This window comes from Balaenoptera borealis (assembly GCF_965194805.1).
Source record: "Balaenoptera borealis genome assembly, chromosome: 9".
NCBI lineage: Eukaryota > Metazoa > Chordata > Mammalia > Artiodactyla > Balaenopteridae > Balaenoptera > Balaenoptera borealis.
Genome location: NC_138873.1, coordinates 32041970 through 32057958, shown reverse-complemented (window position 1 = coordinate 32057958; position 15989 = coordinate 32041970). Strand labels below are relative to the sequence as shown.

Genomic DNA, 15989 nt, shown 5'->3' with positions numbered 1-15989 from the left:
TTGACTATACAGAGGGTCAGTGTTTTTGACCCTGTGGCCAAGGGTCAGGAGTTTGACACCTCAGATTTGCCAGCCGACCGTGTTCTCTTCCGGGTCCAGCTCCGCATCGTGGCCTAATCCCGGCAAATATGTGAACAGGTGCACGCGCATGCAAGGATCCGTGCAAGCCCTCATAGACCCCGGTCCTATTCTCTAGTGCAAGCGCGTTAAGACTCTGCTGGAAACTGACCAGAGCACCATACCCACAAGAGCAACGTACTACCTCACAGTACATGGAGACAGGACCTTTTTTTCAAAATCATGGGGCTTTATGGCATTTTTTAGTCTTTTACCATGGAATATTCTAACGGAATGATAAAAAGAACCCCCATTTACCGACACCTGGCTTCAGCAATTATCAACTCATGGCCAATCTTGTTTCACCTAAACCACGACTCACTCCTCCTTATCCTCGTATTATTTTTAATTCTCAATTATATGATGTTCTCAGACACTATATAATTTTATCCATAAGTAAGGGGAAAACGTAATGAAGTCCATGCTGGGCAGTTGTTATGCTACAGTTTGCTTCATTGCCGGAGTCCTGGGGATGATCACTCCATGAACTGTGGCCTATGCAGCGAGGAATGCTACGTGCATCATAAAGGGAAACAGAAGCTACTCACAACAGTGAAATGCCCGAAATTCACCAACTCTATACATTTTTTTTTAACAACCTCATTTTTTATCCTGCTGTGGCCTGTGGAAAATGAATTGCTCTGTTTCCCATGTTCCACACAGGATCGCTGGAAGGTTTATGTGAACTACTCATAAAAACCCTATACAACTAAAAGGAATTATTGCTTATCACCCCCAAATTATATTGCTTTTGACTTAAGATAAACGATTAGTGCCTGGACGTCTCACGGCAGTGAACGCTGTTGACCTATTTTCTTATTCTATCACTTGGGGTTTTGAACGCTCAGCTCACAGAATGAGATTATAACATCCTGAGAATTATTTTGCAAGAAATACAAAATACTAAAATAGACAGTCTTGCTGCCATAGTCACAGGTGGCATGATCAACACTGTTTTCAGCTGCTCTTCAGATACCAAGACCCCACAGATACTTTAGATGTCTCTGGGACCCCAAACTCTGTCCTTGCCATCTCATCTGGTAAAACTGAGCCTGGCCTGAACAATGCATTTCCTCTTCCACTGGAGCTGCTATAGACATACTTACCTCCTATGATTTCCTTCCATGTGGAAGGATATGGTTCTCAAAAAACCCTGACAGATCAACCTCTGCTTTAAATACAAATGTTATACATACACACTTTCTGATGAAAATTATATTTACAGAGTCACATTTGGTTCCATAATATTTCTAAGGCTTGGCTTGCTGAGATATGCTTCCCCAGAGAGGAATTGTTTTTGTAATAATTCTAGAGAAAGTGAGAAAGATCTTTCACAAGGTGAGAGATAATTCAGTGGGAACTGATCCCAAAGAAGACAGTCATGCAAATTATATTTAACATGCTCACTTTAAACAACTAGGGAAAGACATTCTACAGAACGTTTTAGATGGAATATACCACACCCTGTTGGTCACTTGCTATATAATGCTTTTAACGTTTGAAAGAAAATCCAGCACTTCATCTCATGTGTCTGGGCAAAAGCTTCACAATGAACCATCCTGATGAGACATGGACGCAGCCCTCAGCAGAGCCCGTTCTGCCTGATGCACTAAGACCCACTGGACTGTTAAGCAAAACTGAAGCAGAGGACCAGGTTTCAGATGGTGCAGCTAAGGTATTTCCTGAAACAAAACAAAAAATACACAAAGAAAACAAGCAAAAATATGCCTTGGAGAACTTGTACAAGCTGATTATGTAACCAGGCAGAAGGAACTGGCACTCTAAATACTAGATTTACAAACATTCGACATTGGTTTAGCCACTTGAAATTGGTGATGCTGGCAGCAGCATGAAATTATAAACGATCTGAATAACAGATTTTAAAAATGCTACATCCCACAAAATACTAGAACTTCTGACTGACAGTATGACTCGAGCTTATCTTTTTAAACCTTCATAAAAAGAGAAGTGACAAGTTTAGAGAATAAACAAACTTTATTTTATAACAGTATTACAGAAAGCAAAATATCATTTAATACAACTTGAAGCTGCTAGGAATCTAATCTGGCATCATAACTATACATAGGGCCAAAGCAAAAGAAAGACTGTTCAATACAGTTAATAAGTCCCTATCAGGTCTCTGGTATCAGCTTTAAATGGTGTAGCCTTCTTACAACCGTCAAAAAACCACCATGGCCCTAACTCCTCGCCCTGGCAACCTCACACCTGTGTGGATCACCATGCTATCTGAAAGAGATATACCTGCTCGATAACAAAAGGTCAGTTTTACGTGGAGACAAGGAGGTTTAATACAAAGCAAAGTGTTCTACACGAGTGTTCAAATAATGGAAAGTACTGAAATTTGGACATGTTAAGAAAGAAAGCACTAAGGTTTTTAAGCTGCCTGAATATTTTAGTAGGAGGGAAGATATCGCTTTCTCTCCCCTCCTATTTCTGGAATGCTGCCGAAGAGCCCGTGTCTGAGAAGCACCGGCACTGTGGTGCAACAGGGCCTCTAAACACAGTGCGTGGTCAGTGAACTTCATCATAATTCTCCAGTTTGGAGATTCCCGGACTTTCCGCTAAAAGTAAAAAGTCACGGTACTGGAAAGTCAAGAGGGTTCAATATCAAAAAATAGCCCCAATGAAATTCTCAAACATTAGAAAATTTTCACGATGTAAGAAACGCCTTTAATCTGCATTAATATTTTCTCATACAAGTATATTTACTGCAAACTGAGAACTCTGTAAATATTGACTTGTAAGAACTCAATGGGAAGCATCCGGAAGAAGGAAAGCCACTATCGGAATTAGTCACAGAGTCTCCTTTCTGCACAACAGCACCTGTTCCAGTGAACAGCACCTTACCAGCTGGGGCTGGCTTTGTTCACTATCATTTGCTCAAAATGAGTCACAGAAAGCAGGTAGTTGTACACAAAGTAAACAGGAAACAAAAAACGAAACTCTCTAACTAAAAAAAAAAAAAAAAAACAAAGAAAAGAAATAACCAAGAATATTTAGGAGTGGTTATAAAACAAAATAATATATTAAAATGCGGGGGAACGGTATAGACCAGAGCTGTTAAGGTAAGGTTTGGTGTTGGCATTTTAATTCTTCAGGCTTCTGGCCATTGTTACCAGTCGTAGTATAAATTCGCTGGAGCAGTGGTGTGGCATTAAGACTTGGAATGGTCAAAATTTTTCAGGTTCACAAAGTTGAATGTTGTCTATAAAATGAATTTCTAGGAGGAAAAAAAAAGAGACAAGGCTTAAATATTCCAAAGACAGGCTTGGGAAAAAAATGTAAGTAAGATTCACCAAATTCCAAATCAAGTAATCAACCGTTCCCATCTGCCTGTTTCTACAGTAAACAGTATTTTACCAGAAGACAAGCATGAGAGCCTGATCTACCCCTGAGGGCCTTAAAATACCTGAAGGATTGACTAGCACTAGAAACAAGTGGCAAATAAGAATCTGACCAAAAAGTTAACTATAAAACAGAGATAATTCATATAATAAAAATCTAAAAAAAAGAGAAACCAATGTAGGTTTTAAAGTTAGATTCAAAGAAGAAGAAAAAGTAATTTTGACTTCATTGAAATGAATAAAAGCTGCCTCAGGTTGGGAGAACAGAATGAGGAAAGATGCAAGGAAGTGAGAAAGTACCTGATAGGTAAGATGAGTATACAGATGTATGGGGTGGAGGACAGGAATGAATGGGGTGGAGTGGAGGGGATAGGACAGTGGAGAAATGGAAGTTATGGAAGCTAAGTATTGGTATGGTGAGTAATAGAAGGCAAGAAAAAAATACTGGGCCTACTTTTTTAATAACAGGCTGAGAAGTATGAGCTGGATCTAATAGACAAAAAATAATGAATTCAGAAAGAGCATTCAGACAAAAAACAAAACAGCCAACTGTCCATCTACTGCAATGACCTCAGTACAAGAGGCAGGAGACAGGTCAGGGAACCAGGAGTGGCCAGTTCACAGAAGGCATGACAAGCTCAGGAGAGGAAGAGCTTGGATTTGATTGGAAGTACCAGAGGACATTGTCAGGTTTAGAGTCTGGGACCTCAAAAATAGAAGGAGAATAATAGGCCTAGAGCCCGGGTGTGGTCTTAGCACTAGGGATATAGATCTGCAAGTCGGCACCAAGGGATACGTGAAACCAACAGATGGAACTAGTCTCACGTGAGTATAAGTCTTGAGGAAGCCCACCACCAAAAGTAGGTAGAGAGGAGAGAGGTCTAAAATAAAAGTGGACAGGGAGGCAGATAAAAAATAAGGTTGGTGCACTGTCCCTGCAAGAGAAAAGTTTTAAGAAGGCAATTGTTTCACTTTCTATTGCAGTTTGGGTGAAATTTTTGGCAAATGGTAGGTGATTAGAGAAGTCAGCAGAGAGCAGCAACTAATGTCCTTTCCAAGAGGCACTGGTCCAAAGTCAATTAGATTGTACATTCTTTTGGTTAGATAAAATTGTCTTGTTTTAATGAAAAAATTCCCCACCAATCAGATTTATCACAGGTATTAGGACAGCCTTTTGATTATTCAGGACTGATTGGCTAATCAAATTCATTGCTTCCCACCTTATTGTCTGCTTTAGGCTATTTCATTACTCAGTAGGACTTGTGCTTGATTCTAGGCAGGGAAAGAAAACAAAAAAATCAATGGAGAAACGCAGTCTTCTTTTTTTTAGGTTAGTAATCATGAACAGAAATGTGGGGGTCAGTAAGGGGATCAGCTACAACTACCAATCAAATTGTATTAGAGAGTTGTGTGGCCTTCAGTTGTGCTGTTTATTTATTTTTTTTTAAATAGTGTATTTATTTATTTATTTATTTTTGGCTGTGATGGGTCTTCGTTTCTGTGCGAGGGCTTTCTCTAGTTGTGGCAAGCGGGGGCCACTCTTCATCGCGGTGCGCGGGCCTCTCACTGTCGCGGCCTCTCTTGTTGCGGAGCACAGGCTCCAGACGTGCAGGCTCAGTAGTTGCGGCTCACGGGCTTAGTTGCTCCACGGCATGTGGGATCTTCCCAGACCAGGGCTCGAACCCGTGTCCCCTGCACTGGCAGGCAGATTCTCAACCACTGCGCCACCAGGGAAGCCCTGTCTATTCTTGTTTTTTGAGAGCTGGTAACTGTTTTCTTCGGTTAGTGAATATGTATCATTTGTTGAACACAACTGCCACTCTGCCTAGCTTATGTTACGGAAAATGATCCCCTGACTTTACCACTATCTGGAAATCTACAGAAAGAACAGGGTTTAGGACTCCATTCTCCATTTCCTTTACACTCCAGGACACCTTATTTCACTGAATCTCTTTTCACCAAAAATTAAAAATTTTCATTTGTAAAAGAGGCTAAAATTAAATTTGTTTCAGTCATTAGCAGACAAATAAGAATCTAGGAATATGTAGGAACTGAATCAAAGAGTTCTTGGTTTCAAAGAGCTTCAGCAATTCTTGAAATATATGTAGAGAAAAAGAGAGTTACCCATGTAAATTCAAATATCATTTACTTTCATTTATTCACAATCAAACCATTAGAAAGCAAAATAAATCAATTTTTTTCTCGTAATACGTATTGCAAATGACAGCCTTAACGTGCTCTTAGGATTCCAAACAACATCAATAATCAAAGAAAATTATACTTATTGTAATTTTAATGTTCAATGCATTTTTTCTCATTGTTTAAAAAACTATAAATCGAGTAACTCTGAGTTAATTAGATATTCAATGTGTCAGAACACCCCAGTTCCTTACTGTTCTGGATGAATAGGGAGTAATTTATTGTATGAAGGGTTTTATTTACACATGCACCTATCTTTTTTGACTGCGTCCTGCACTTAAACACATAGAGAAATGTATTCCCAAGTACTAAACATCCAGCTTTTGAGCTGGGAAGGAGGAAAGGTTGGAATCACCAATGCCATTAATATACAAGCATCTGACATTTAACATTTTTCTGTCCTTTTAGCATGTATCTGTGAAGGAAAAAAAATAAAACTTAATATTTGGCCATTTTAAACAAACTACATTTTGGGTCTAAATAATTTATCACATATCCCATTCAATCTGAAACTAGGCACTGGTTCTTCATGTAAGACCTGTACAAGTTTTAAGAGTTTTTTTTTTTTTTTTTTTTTTTTTTTTAGTTTGAATTCTACCTCTTATACACAGATTTCTGGATTCTTTGTCAATGCAAATTGACAGATATTAATTATTATTATTGGCATTAATTCAACCTACTTTCACTTTTGACAGCGTCATCATTCACCTCGAGTTTGGATATGGTTATAGCTGTTAAGTATGAGTTATACTTTATGTTATCAGAATTTTGGTCAAGTAAACAAAAACAAAAACCCAAACCACTATTTCCTTGCTTCAGTTTCCCACCCCCAGACTATACAATGTCACTGAACATTTCTAACTACTAAAATCACGTTCCTTAGCTTGTGTCCCCCTCTTTTGGCCAATGTGAGAACAGGTCAATGTAGCTGTTTCATCTAATCACAGGTCTAATTCTATGTCTAAATTTTTCAAGGATACATGCTGGTTGCCTACTTTGCCTTAAGTCTTTACAGAGTGTCCAGTGCAGTCTTCAATTTATCTTTCTCTGTGTGCCTGATGAGCCGTGGGAAATCAGTCAAGCTCAAGCACAGTTCTATGAAGTCATCTGAAAAGCACAACCTCGGAGTTTCCAGAGACAGGGGCTCACATGGTCTCAATCTGGAGATCGTGCTCTACTCCAGAAACTGATTCGGTGAACAGCAAATGTGCACTTAAAAAAAAAATCATCCTAATGACAAGTGGTAAAGTGCTCATCCAGAGGGGAGTCTCAATAAAAATGCAAAGCTGTGGCTTTTATCTGAAATAATTAAAATAATGACGAAAACATAACCTTTCAGATTAATGAAGATTCAATTACCACAGGGCAGTAATATAGCCTGAGATTTTGAAAACATGAGTAAATTATTTATGTAAGGCACAATGCAACTATTTCCTAAATAAACATGAGGTCTGTGTACTCAGGTGTGAAATTTGGCTTTAAATATGATAGTTTATGGATTTCAGTTACTTCTAAACTTTCATTTTATTCTTCCTTGGCTCTCAATTTGCATATTTAATTTTAAAACAGAATTTTCATTGTAAGAATATAAAATCCTAGAGCCAAAAATGCAAGTATGATAAATTTCTATGTGGTTAGACCAGGAAATAGTCAATTCTTACAATGTTTGTATTACCACTATAATTTAGACCCACCAGTTCTGAAATTGTGGTCTGCAGACCTTGGGGGTCACCATGGCTCTTGCAGGGGGTTAATAAAGTCAAAACTATTTCATAATCATCCTAAGACACTATCTGCCCTTGTCAGGTGTGGACATTTTCACTGATGATGCAGAAACAACGGTGAGTAAACCTGCTGGCATCTTAGCACAGGTCAAGGCAGTGACACCAAACTGTACCCGAAGTCATTGCATTCTTTACCACCATGCACTCACAGTGAAATAAAAAGCAAGCAAGCAAGCAAGCCAGTTTCACTTAAGGATGTCCTGGATGAAACAGAAAAATATATTAATTTTCTTACATCTCTACCCTGGAGTACATCTTTTTAATATTCTGTGTGATGAAGTGGAAAGTACGCATAACACATTCCTGCTGCATACAGAGAAGTACAGTAGATGTCTAGGAGGAAAGTGAATTTGTATGAATGTTTGAATTGTGAGTTGAAGGCTGCTGTTTTCATTAAAACACTTTCTTTACTTGAGAGAATTACTGACAAACTACGTTGCTCAATTGGATACTTGGCAGGCATTTTCTTGAAAATGAGATAAGCCTGTCACTGCAAGGCAAACAATTGACAGAACTTGTTGCCAGTGATAAAATTCAAGCTTTCGTGTGAAAATTGTAACTCTTCGAAACTGTATTTTGGCCACCTTGAGCTTGATAGCTTCCCAATATTTAGAGACTCTACTCGTGGGATCAGTGGCAACCCACAGATCTTTTTACTGTCTTCGTCATTTTGCCTTTTCCAGGATGGCATATAGTGAGAATCATACAGTACATGATACCTTTTCAGACAGGCTTCTTTCACTAGGTGATGATTTTTAACTGAATAAATATCTTGAAAACTATTGGATTTATAATATAAATAGATCAAATTTCAATTAATAAAATTCACATAAACAAAAAACTCTTTGGGCTCTTCGATAAGTTTTAAGTGTTCCTGAGACCATTAAGCTGGAGAACTGCTTCTATGGAATCTGCTCCCTAACCTACTGGTGTTTCCTGCTCTCACAGATATTTGTGTGGCTTCTGAATACAGAAGGAAAAATGAAATCTAGCGTTTTTTCCTTTTCGGTCAAATGGCACTCAATATCTCTTCTACAAATATTTCAGCAAAATGATTTTGTATCCCTTGGTTTGCCTGAATATATTAATGCTCTTTTGGGGGTTGCTCTTTTCTTAGGAGGCTCTCGTGTGGGCCCTTTGAGGCTCATGTCTCAGATTTAGGTCTTTCAGGACAAGCTTGGCCCCCTGATCTCTGTCCCCTCTGAGTGCCAGATATATTGTGCTTGTTAACATACACGGCAACACAATTTCACTTCAAAGACAAAAATTCAGTTCAAAGTTTGCTAGCACCACAAGTCAATTAAGTATTTTTGCTTCCAGGAGAGTCAATTTTGAGATGTTTTCCCTGAATTTCCATTTGTTCTAAAACAAAACAAAACAAAAGGCTTGTCTCAGTTCTGAAGAACCTAGGGGCAGGACAGGAATAAAGACGCAGACGTACAGAATGGACTTGAGGACGTGGGGAGGGGTAAGGGTTAGCTGGGACGAAGTGAGAGAGAGGCATGGACATATATACACTATCAAATGTAAAGCAGATAGCTAGTGGGAAGCAGCCGCATAGCACAGGGAGATCAGCTCGGTGCTCTGTGACCACCTAGGGGTAGAGGGGTGGGATAGGGAGGGTGGGAGAGAGACGCAAGAGGGAAGAGATATGGGGATATATGTATATGTACAGCTGATTCCCTTTGTTATACAGCAGAAACTAACACACCGTTGCAAAGCAATTCTACTCCAATAAAGATGTTTCCTAAAAAAAAAAAAAAGGCTTGTCTCTGCCTCTCTTAGTTGCAGTTGTTTCCCCTCTGGAGGGCGTTTTAGGAAGAGCATCTCCTTTTCCTCCCACCCTGTAATCGTCAAAGCTCTTTCAGTTTTTAAGCCAGTCATGCTCCCTTACCTCTGAGGAAAGGGTGAGGTGTCAGGGATCTCAGCAGGCCAATTAAATGGGTTTTCTTTAAAGCTAACAGTCATCTTTGTGTTAGAGCCTTGATGCACATTCCAGTCACCCCACCTAAAGAATTACTATGCACCGCAATTTGGGAATAGCCTGTCAAATGAAAGCATCATCAATTTTGCCTCATTTTTAAACATGATTATTTTATAAAATAATGGTTTTATTGTTCATTTAGCTACATATCATAGCTGCAACCTCAAAGACGTTCTGTCCAAAATACATTTTTCTAAAATGAAGTGTCTTTCAACTACATTGGTGGGAGTTTGTTACTTGAAAGATTCCCATCATGAACCCCTCAGCAAAGCAATATGCAGTGTGGATTCAGACTGACGGACGGTCAGCTCTGGCTCTGCTACTCATCGACTGTGTGACCGGGGGAGGGACTTAACCTCTCCAGGCCTCGGTGTTGTCATCTACATCCTAAGTGACTGTTAAGAACTAACTGAAATAAGTGGCAAAGTTCTCCAACAAAGCTCAGCACAGAGTAGGCACTCATTAAATGTGAGCTAATACTATTATTATGGATTTTCACATATGATATTTCATTCCTGGTTTTACTTCCAAACCCAATTCAATTCTACTCTTAAAGACAGAGATGTCCAGTTCAGTTTCCCCATTAATAATTGCTTGAACCAGTATAATGGTTTCTTTACAGGGTACTTCATCCAATCTAGCATCCTTTCAATCAATCCTGCACACCACTGATAAATTAATCTTACTGAAGGATGGTGCTGAAAATGCTCTTCCCCTACGCAGATGACCTACAGAGCAAAGCCTAAACTAAGGTACTAACATGGAGTGTAATTCCCTTTGCAATTCGCCTTTGACAAATCTTTCCAGCCCCTGCTGGAATTCAACACACAGACACAACGTAGGATTTGCTTCTCCTGATGTCCAGTCCGTGGTTTTCCTATGTGCTCTCTCCTCTCTGCCCCTCTCTGTATGTTCAAATCCTCCCCACACTCTGCACACAGAAGCTTTCTGCTCCTTTTCGGGGAAGTCTTCCCTGATCTGCCAACCAGAAACAGTTTCTCCTGTTGACTTTCATAGCCCTTTAGCTAGGCTTCTATCTATCTATCTATCTATCTATCTATCTATCTATCTATCTATCTATCGCTGTGTTGGGTCTTCATTGCTGTGCGTGGGCTTTCTCTAGTTGCAGCAAGAGGGGGTTACTCTTCGTTGTGGTGCATGGGCTTCTCACTGCGGTGGCGTCTCTTGTTGCAGAGCATGGGCTCTAGGCGCGTGGGCTCCAGACGCGCAGGCTCAGTAGTTGTGACGCACGGGCTTAGTTGCTCCGTGGCATGTGGGATCTTCCCGGACCAGGGCTCGAACCCATGTCCCCTGCATTGGCAGGAGGATTCTTAACCACTGTGCCACCAGGGAAGTCCTAGGCTTCTCTGTAAACACAATTTTTTACCCTATATGTTATTTGTACACTTGTTCCTATGCATTTACCTTTCTCACAACTACCATAGTCCCTTGAACGCAGTATGTTCCCCATATACATTAATGAATCCATGAATGAAGTAATAGCGACTAATCTGCAAGGCAAGGCCAGGCTGAAAAGCAAGGGCTTGGGAGGGGAAAAATAAACAGAATTGTATTCTAGCAACAAAGCACTACTGCCTGTCCTCACCATTAGTTTCATCTGCTGATTTAAGTGGAAAAAATTTCAGGTTCATTTTTCTGTTCTCTTTTGTTTAATAACTATAACTACTTCTGTGACATCCCAGGAGGACTCTTAGTTCTTTAAAAAACTGGTTTTCCCGAATCTCCCAAATCTGAAGCTTTGACAAAGATTTCTAAGAGTAGTTAGTATTTGGCCCTAAAGCTAGAGGAAGGTCTTCTCGTTCACTCTGCTGAGTTCAAATCTTGTGAGAACTTGATATGAAAGCATTCCACAAAATTTTAAAGCTTCTTTTAAATAACAAATGGACTACAGTAAGGTCACAAGGTCACACTCGGTATACTTTATTCTAGCTAAGCTTTTGTCAATCTTAGGTTCAGGAGTAGAGATGAGAAAAATTTCTCTGTAGCATCAAATAAAAGTTGTGCTTTAAAAAATGTAACAAAACCCTTATCTTTTAGAAAAACGTCTTTGAACTATATATGAGTAGAATTCAGTGTTCGTTTCGTATTTTCATTAAATAGGAAGGTTAGTGGGAATCAAAACAATTCATCTCCAGACCCAACTCCCTCACTTATTAGTTAACATTTTTTTCTTACCTCTTCAGCATCCAGTATGTTATTTTATACTTACAGGACATCTCAATTTGGAATAGCATTTCAAATGCTCAAGGGCCACATGTGAATACTGGCTACCATGCTGAACAGAACAAGACTAGATCCTCACTCGCTCTAGTACTAACTATTTTGATGCATGAGAGTTAAATAAACGTAGGGCCAACATGTCCTGGGAATATAATCTTCATGAGCACAGGAGTATCTTTAAAACACACGCACATACACACAGACTTACTAATTCGTTCCCCCAGCAAAATTCTGTCCTAACCTACCCACAAGTTTACATTAAAATTTAAAATTACTATTTAAAAGCTAGTATCTGGGATATCTAACACTGGACAAGTTCTTGAAACAAATGAAACTATACTCAGCTCTACACATGGATGGTATTTTACGGTTCTTATAAGGAAGGGACCTATGGCAAATCTCTAGGATTCTATTTCCTCATAAAAAAGGGGGGGGGAGAGAAGAAGATGGTCTATATGCATTTTTAAATTAAATACTCTTTTAATTACCATACTCTTAAATACGCCCTGCACTAGGGTACAATAAAGTCATAACCACCACCTCCACACTCCTCAGAGGCTGGCTGCGTGACATGTAAGTAGGGAGATGGGGTACCGGAACCTCAACATGAAGAGATGGGAAGGAAGAGACACTGGGGACTTGGAGAGCCCCTCCTTCCCCTAAAGTGGCTGCACCTACTGAGCCATTGCAGCCTTGAGAGAAAGCAGGCTCGGTGTTAGAGCTTCTGATGTTTCTCGAATCGCTAGATATCTTCCCATTTTAAGCATTAATAATTAACTCAAATTCTGTGACATACTGTTTGGGCTGAAAAACAAACCAAAACTCTGGATACGGCCTGCCTGTCTCCCGTTTGTCAATTTTGTCTTGCTCTCTCCCCTTCTTTTTGGTGCCTTTAAATTCCCAAAAATAATGAAAAACTGGAGAAAACATCCAGCATTTGTGACTAAGAGATTAATAACCTTAACTCTGTAAAAGATGAAAGACGATAAACACCTGAATAGATAAGTGGACAAAGGACACAAACTGGCAATTCAAAGAAATGCAAATTGTGTTTGTGTGCACCTATATTTATATACGTGTGCATATGTGTACTGTGACCTCCCTAGCAATGAACAACAGTAACAATTAAAAAATGCTCTTTCCTCACAATTTAAAAAAGGGGGGGGGGGGGACAAATGCTCTTTCCTCACCAGGTTGGCAAAGACTTTTCAAATGTCGTGTAATCTTTAGTGTTGGCAAGGATGTGGGGAAACGGGGATATTCTTAAGCTGCTAGTGGGCGTCTAACTTTGTACAACCTCTACGGAGGGCAAGTGGGCAATATGTCAAAAAGAAACCTTTAGCACACCAACTCTAATTTTTAAAAATATCTGTCCTAGAGAAACAATGAAGTTAATGCCCCCCAAATGTACATACAAGTATAATCTTTGCAGCTGTGAATTTACTTGTGAAAACTGAGGAATAGCCTAAATGCCCATTAATAGGGATCAAGTAAACCATCCTGCATCTATTCGATGGCTGTTGGAAAATGATGAGATAATGATGGACAAACTTATCTACAAGGTACTGTGAAGTGGAGGAAAAAGCCGGATATGTGATAGAATCAACAGGATCAGCCTATATAAATAGAGGTGTGAGAACACATGTGAGTGCATCTGAGTATGTGTTCACAAGTATATACACTGAAAGGGATTATCTATCTCTAGGAGCAGAGCAATTATGGGTCACTTACATTTTCTACCATCTTTCCCTTTCAAAAAATTATGACCGCCTCTGCTTTTTTGTTGCCAGAAAAAATACATATAGTTTCATTTGTAAAAACAACAGTCCATAATGATTCTGTCCAAGAGCCAACTCCGGGGAATCAGTGACTCCCAGGTGCTAATGAATGACCAATGGCAGCGGCATCCAGCGCCTCTTCTGTTGGGTAGTTCAAATATATTGTGACTCACTGATAGCACCTGCCAGATTTATAAATGTTAAACAGAGTATTCCCTAGCATTCCAGAGTGAAAACTGGCAGTGCCTAAAACTCACTAAATCCAAAATGGCTTTTTATTTCTAAGTAGAAGTCTTCATTTTAGGTTTGATTAACTTATATCGAAAACTCAGCTGTAATAAAATGCTCATTTCTGGTACAAGAGTAGTACAACTAGGCAAACAGAATAAAATAAAAATGCAACACAACTGAAACCAATATGCATGAAACATCCCTGAATTGAAAATCGTCATCTGGAAGCCAATAGGCTGGTGCTTTTCTTTCAAGGACAGGGAGCCGCTCGCATGTAAATGAGTAGCATGTAAATGAGTAGCTCGTGATCGGCTAGAGCTCCATTCAGCCAACACCCTTCTTCTCTCCTGTCAAGGTAGTTAGACAGCTAATGCTAATTTCCTGTTGTTTCTGCGAGTTCATTTTGAAACCGTGAACATCACCCTGACTTTGAAATGTTGGCTGGAACACAATATTATCTTGTTTAGAAACTGGTGTTCACAGACGCAGGCCAGCACGGAGAGCAACACCACTCACTGAGAGCTATTTATTGTGGGCTGGGGACTGGAGCTCAGGGTCCACCTAACAGTCTCAAAGGAATGATGGATGTACTGGGTTTTTAGTAATCACTGCACTAGCTCCAGTGGCTCTGTCAGACCAACGCTCTGTCTTCTCAGATGAAGGCAGGCAAGGTGGATGGAAAAGCAAAAGGCCAATTACTGAGTTTTCCTGCTTCTCGAAAGCACTCTGTGTAAATCCTATTTCCTCAACCTGTTACAGGCTCCATCTCCACTATCTGACTGAAGGAGCTCTGACACAGCTCCCAGGTAGATTGTGTAGCAACAATTCCAAAGGACACAGGCACCTGATTTCTTTGCCATATTTAATGCTGATTATGCTGTCCTTCTCGGAGCTAGCTTCTCTTGCAGCTTTCATGGCCCCCTTATCTCCCTGTTTTCTATCTTCTTGCCCTTCTCACTCCTTCTCCTGTAACTCCTCTGTTCCCCAGGCCCCAACTCTCTGACCTGGCCCTGCGTAACATCATTCAAACCAAAGGCTTCATCAGTGGATGACATATTCAGATGTGTCTACCTCCTGCTCTGAAGCCTACTGTGCTCTCTCTCTCTCTCTCAAAGCTCTTGGCTACTTCCTGGACCTCTTCATGAAGACATTTCACATGCATCTCAAGCTCAACATCTCTGGGGTAGAAGTTTTTATTTGATTTTTAAGAGCAAAAAGGGTGCATGGCTGGCCTTCTACGCTACAAAAAGTTCTTACAACATGCCTTATTAACAAACCCTCTGTAGATTCTATTATCACCTCCAGTTTACAGATGGCAGAACTGAGGCATAGAGAAATGAAATAACCGGCACACATCACACAACTATGAAGTAGATTTGAACCCAGCAAATCTCCTGTTACACTTCCTCTTAACACTCAGACTATCTGGTAAATTTCCAATTAACCATGTCGTGTGTGTGTGTGTGTGTGTGTTTGTGTGTGTGTGTGTGTGTGTGTAAGACTGAGCCTTATACATTCACTTCCAAGCTTCCACTATAATTCCCATGACAGTTGGTCTCTCGTATAGTACCAGAGAACAAAAAATACATCTTTGCTTTAAGATAGCTAAACTGAAAGGACTGGCCACATTGCACATGACTTGTGAAAAATGAAATTCATGTGTTCCGCGATTGAAATTACAGGTATCATCGACCCGTTTGTCCAAGCCAGAAACCTGGGCGTTATCTGGCATTTTTCCCCGCTCCTCCGTCCTCCCAACTCACTAACTTCCATATCCTCATGCAACCAGTCAGCAAGTCACAAACCTTTATCTCCTCACCACCTCTCAAATACAAAGGAGTACCCCACAGCTTTTCAGGATAAACTTCAGCCTCCTGCTTGGCTTCTAAGACTTTTTGTGATCGGGCCTCTGCCCCTCTGCGCCCTCATTTCCCATGACTCTGCTACAAGTGCCCTGCGAGGCAGCTGCACCTGATTTTGCCCCGTTCCTGGAGTGTCTGGTCCACAGTACCAGATCCTGCCTGAATTGCCCCCTTTCCACGCCTTCCTTCACTGGGCTAACTCCAACTCGCCGTGAAGCTCCAGTGAGAAGCCATCTCTGATGCCCCATCCTGATTCAGAGATGTTGCCTTTTTGTTCCCACGAAACTCAGTCCAGAACCTATGATAAAACTTGAGACCCTATGCTGCTACCACTGCTTTATTGTCTGTAAGTACAGACCTTGATTTGAAATCTCAATGGTAAAACAGTAGATGATACCTAATGAGACTTCCATAACATCTGTATAATG

General features: G+C 40.2%; 1 protein-coding gene across 24 annotated transcripts in view; it reads right to left on the bottom strand.

The window, feature by feature from the left end:
- Nucleotides 1–2093: 2093 nt before the first annotated feature.
- EPB41L2 (erythrocyte membrane protein band 4.1 like 2) overlaps nucleotides 2094–15989 on the bottom strand; it is a 213622-nt gene continuing 199726 nt past the window's right edge. For 23 of the 24 annotated variants that reach the window (XM_082406340.1, XM_082406346.1, XM_082406348.1 and 20 more), the window contains one exon: nucleotides 2094–3358. The gene's annotated coding sequence lies outside the window, so the exon portion shown is untranslated. Of the gene's footprint in view, nucleotides 3359–4702; nucleotides 4755–15989 lie in introns of all 24 variants that reach the window. The other variant, XR_014248769.1, reaches the window with a different exon arrangement.